General features: G+C 38.2%; 1 protein-coding gene across 2 annotated transcripts in view; it reads right to left on the reverse strand.

The window, feature by feature from the left end:
* LOC129177918 (cortexin-1) overlaps positions 1-2011 on the reverse strand; it is a 7852-nt gene extending 5841 nt beyond the window's left edge. The window contains exon 1 of one of the 2 annotated variants that reach the window (XM_054769536.1): positions 1864-2011. The gene's annotated coding sequence lies outside the window, so the exon portion shown is untranslated. Of the gene's footprint in view, positions 1-1859 lie in introns of both variants that reach the window. The other variant, XM_054769534.1, reaches the window with a different exon arrangement.
* Between the last annotated feature and the right edge of the window lie 3259 nt (positions 2012-5270).

A 5270-nucleotide genomic window follows, 5' to 3' on the forward strand; every position in this document is an offset into this window, starting at 1 on the left:
GTTGTCGATGCTGTTATTTTTCCGGCAAATACACAAATTACTAAACCCCAAAATTTGACCCCATAAATCTGAAATTTCCTTTGTAAAAAATATATTTTTGAACAGTTTTAATAATTTGAGCAAGATCGGTTAAAAACACGACATCGAGCAAAGCGTCTTTGCAGGGGCGGGCGGGACTTAGCATCTCATTGCCAATAAGTACTGAGCATTTATCTAACGATTATAAAAGTTGGAGGAAAACTTTATTGTATGTATGCTAACATGTCTTCCAAAGAATTTGATCACAAACCATGGAGGATGCCTCAAATGTCAAAATTTCACCAAGTTCGACAAGTTACTGAGGATTTAAAAACCTGTTAGCGTGAGCAGTAGAAGGCGCGTGTTCGCGCAAAACACCTACGTATTAATTTACACATTTACATAGTCGCACCCCAAATGATTCGACCCTCATTAAATTATACTTAAAATGTACAACCTGGAAAACAGGTGGCCAATTAAAAAATATTAATTGTGTTGAGCTACTTAAATTGTTTTGTTGGTTTACTGCAAACTACCGAAAGTTCATCAAATTTGCAAAAATGAAATAAGATTTACAGTGATTTTGAGTTGTTTTTAGTACACTTCTACATAAATTAAATTCTGTTGCCATTTTTTTCTTTAAATTATTTCTACATGAGAAAATTACGTAATTTTACTGGTTATAAATGAAGCAAAACACAAATACACACATGGGAGCTCAAAGTGGTTCATGTGTGTTATATTTCCAGGTTACCTCATGACAAATAATTCTCCCAAATATGCAAATTTCACTGCAATCAACTCTCACATATGCAATGTATGTACATTTCTTCTGCAAAAAAAAAGCAGTTTCACTCTGCACAATCCCTATTAATCAATTATATTAATTGCAGTAGTTTGCAATAAATCAACAAATCAAAACAATCTCAATATCAATAAAATATTAGAAATGGTCCCTATTTACTGAGTTTGGCCATCTATTCTGTTCAAAGTTTGTATATTTTGCAAATAAATACAATTCACAATGGTGGTTTATCCTGCAGATACTACGCCAAGGGTAGTCCAAACTTTTTCCACCATACTAAGGATGCGGGGGGCCACTTTGATGTTTTAATTTTTTTTTTTATGATGTAAAAAGAGGAGGAAAAAGTTCCATATCTTTAAAGACGAATCATTGTGTTATTATTAGTTATTTGTATCAGCATTTCAGCTTGTTTTTGCTCTATAATTGACAATGAGACAATGAAAAATGAGTTGCGGGCCGTAAATGGACCCCTTGGCCGCACTTTGGACACCCATACTACAGGGTTCAGACTTAGTCCTCACACACCAGGCATCTGCAATACTCTGCAATACTGCCTCTGGTTTAGGTCTATTGATTGTTTGAAGTGGCAAACGTATGAACTGGTTATTAAGTTGCCAAAGTGAACACATGATAGCAAAATACATTGAATGGACCTGCACATATCATGAAGTGTATTTAACGTGCAGGTGGTTGCCTCCTCTAGATAAATGTGTGTGTTGTGTTGACTTTTAAAGCAACTTTTTCGACTCTAGCGACTGAAAAGTTCGTACTTTTTCACCTATAAATCCTGAATGATCGCGCAAACGTCTACTTGTTTTCTGTTGTTGTTTTTTTTTTTTTTTACATATTTCACATTTTTCTTGCCATTGCCCTTCAGTTTAAAACATTCATGGTAATCATGTTCATTTTCTTAAATATGCTTAGCATGTCTTTCCTGCAGCAAAAGATCAGCAAAATGATTTTTCTACGTAACATGTTACAGCAACGCACATCGTCTTTGCTATAAAGTGCAGTATCATTAAGTAGGAGTACTTACTCACACGTAAGGACCTCTGATGAAGGATGCTGAAGATGTTCAGCACCACGGTCAGCTCTCAGCTGGCTCACATGCAGAGCTTTGAGCCTGCGTAAGGGGGCTTTAAAGTCTCCTCACTTTGAGGGATCCGCCCCGTCTGCTCCCTCCTCCTCTTCCTCCTCCACAGGACTTTTCTTCTTTGGATGGCACATATATTCTTTTCTCCTGAAAGAGGAAAACGCCGAGAGCAGAGGGTGAAGCCTTTGCATTATGTAAGAGGACTGTGCATGGGACATGTGGTCCACATTCATAACCGGTGTCTTTATCCATGCTCATCATGATTTCATAATCAAAAAAGAATGCAGGACAATAAGCACAAGGTGGTGCACATTTCCTTACCATCACCGGGTGGGGGAGGGCAACGCTGGTTGACCTTATGTACTCTGGTGAGCCAGCTGAGCATAATCAGTGTTATAGGACATGATTATGGTTTGAAACTCATAAGCAGACCATTAGGAGACTTATACACTGGAATATGAACACACGCCGGCCACAACATTGGGTACACCTGCACAGTAAATCACATCCAATACAAGAGCTGAATCAACATTTTTTTTTTTATATTTTGTTTGTTGTTTGTTGTTTGTTGTTTAAGCATCTCTGTCAACGGAAAATCTGCTGCTAGCTGCAAAATAGACAAGAGACGAGACAAGTTCTTGAGAATAACGAGAGGTACAGTTGAATAAAACTTGCATTCTAGGAGACAAATCAAATCATGTGAGAGACAGAAGCAGTGAAGGGCAGAATCACATGCCTAGACAGCCATGGCTATTTGAATCAGGTGATAAGCATATGGAGACAAGAGGCCTCTAGGCTCCAGCAGATAATCACAGCAAGTCAGTGTGACTTTAAAGAGTCTGACATCACAATCACTGACAAGATTGATCAACTTTGCTTAAATATGTTATATATTTCTTGTAATTATGTTCTACATTGTTTGTTTTTTGAAAGCGAACGATACATTTGCAAAAATTACATTTATAGTTCATGACGGCAGCCATGACGAACTCGTCACAAAAGTGTCATTTCCGGAAGTGACATCAGCGGAGTAACACCTCTCAGCGATACAAACATAGTGTTGCACGAGACAGGGGATCTTTACAGTGATGAAAGGGAAGATTTGAGCGACGTGTGCGATAGTTTTCGAGAAGAAAAGAGGGGAGAAACATTTGGAGATGAAATAGAGAACTTGCAGAACACGATGAAGATTGGTCGCCTTCAAGTGTAAATGATTCAATTCAATTATTGTTTTAACTGGGCTTATTGATGAGCGTAAAGCCTGATTTATTTCATATTTTGTGGGCGGTGCCCCTTCCCGCATATCTTGCCTGTGAAAAGCTGTTTATATAACATGTATAATGCTTGGCAGCCTTGTCGCTATGGTAAAATAGTGTTTAAAATACAATATGTAAAGACTTACTCTGTTCTGTGGTTGTTGACGCAGTGGTTGTTCTTGTCTTTTGTTCTTCCTGTGTAGCAGTCAGAACTATTCCACCGGCGGAATAGCATCCTTTTTCAAAATGCGTTTATACCGTACTTTCAAGCCGAATGCTTCCTGTAAAGGTGTTCCTTCAAAGCAGTCATCCATGAAATGAACACTGAAAAAAAAAAAAAGAACTCAAGGTGTGTGTCCATCTGTCTCTTGTTCTCTGCACTCCGTCCATCTTTGTCTTACACCTTCTTCATTTGGAAACAAAAACAAACTTACAGTATCAGTCAGATACTGTAAACATCCAGCCTTTTGGCCCTGTAGACATGAAATGACACCCATATAGTCACCTTTACACTCCTATTATTCATTGTTTACGACACATGGCTCAACGCTTATGCTGCAGGGACTCGAGACGCCTGCTAGCTAGCAAGCTAGTGTAATGGAAATGTTATATTTTACCGTGAGGCTAAATGATTTGAACAAAGGTGGTATTTCTGCTAATATATGTACATTAATGTCAAACTGATTTGCTAGAAGAACAAATTATGTTTTGTTATGACTGCTTGTTCAAAGCCAGAGACCTCCTGTCTCAAAACCAAGTTTCTCCGATGGTGTTTCCACGTCGACAGGTTCTGATTAACCTGGAATACGTCCTTGCACCTGATAAAGTACCGTTTGCTATCTTCTGCTATCTTGCTAGCTTCTATCCTGTCCTGCTATGGGTCTGTTTTGACTGCCTTCCCCTTCTGCAGAATAATATTTTTATGGGTGAATGATAATAATAATAATCATATAATAAAAGACAAATTTGTCATTGAGAATTTTCCACCACACTAGCAAGCGAGTGAGCTAACCGGTTAGACTCAAATGTATTTCTTCTAAACTTAACAAGCCAAAAACTTACCACTTCCACGTGGAATGGGAGGAGAAATGTTTTCACTGTATCATGTCGGACATGTCATGGCTGACTTTAGAACGTCATGCAGTGTTAAGGTCATGTAATGTACGGTAATGTCTCATCAGTGTTTTGTTTTTACTGCTGCCTAGTGACCAGAATACGACATGTCATATGTATTTCCATATGTTTTGACTAATAATAGACCATAGTTTACCATGAAAAAGCAATCATTTATTAATTAATACATTTCTGAATAACCGATAATCGAATAATCGAACCACGATATTGCGAGAGACGACTGTAGTAATATGAGCAACATCAAATGTAATAATGGATGTAGTGCAGTCTCTGCTGATTACATTAATATAACTTAGATTTTACTTTACTATGTGTATTTGTAAGGTACTGTATTGCTAGGCACAAATAACACTGGTCACAATGTTGGGTACATCAGCACACATTGTTGGAAAAACCAGCATAGACCAGCATAGACCAGCATATGTTATGTTTTCGTGCTGGTATGCTGGTGCTGGTGACCAGAACAACAGCATGGTCCATCAGCATAGACCAGCATGGTGCACCGGCATAGGCCAGAACTGACCAGCATAAACCAGCACTGACCAGCATAGACCAGCAAGGTGCACCAGCTAAACCAGCACCAAACCAGCATAGACCAGCACTGACCAGCATAATTTCCATGCCGGTCGATGCTGTTTTTTTCAGCAGGGCAGTCTAACGCATATTCAGCTCAAAGTCTAAATTAGAAATGAGATTTTCTGCTTGGTCCCAAATTTGCTAAAATATATAATGTACTGGCATAACATTGACATAAAAGATTGCTAAAGAACATTTACCTTTTTAATCTGGTATAATATGGTCTCCACAAATAAAAACTCTAAAATCAAAACAGGCTTCACTACACATCTGCAAATAAAGCCTCTGTCAGTCAGCTATGGATATGGAACTGTAAGTTTCATTATGTTGTTTCTCTTCAGCGAATAGGCTAACCTAGCATGATGTTGCTGTTAAAGTGTGAATGTAA

The sequence above is a fragment of the Dunckerocampus dactyliophorus genome, chromosome 2, assembly GCF_027744805.1.
Source record: "Dunckerocampus dactyliophorus isolate RoL2022-P2 chromosome 2, RoL_Ddac_1.1, whole genome shotgun sequence".
In the NCBI taxonomy this organism is placed as follows: domain Eukaryota; kingdom Metazoa; phylum Chordata; class Actinopteri; order Syngnathiformes; family Syngnathidae; genus Dunckerocampus; species Dunckerocampus dactyliophorus.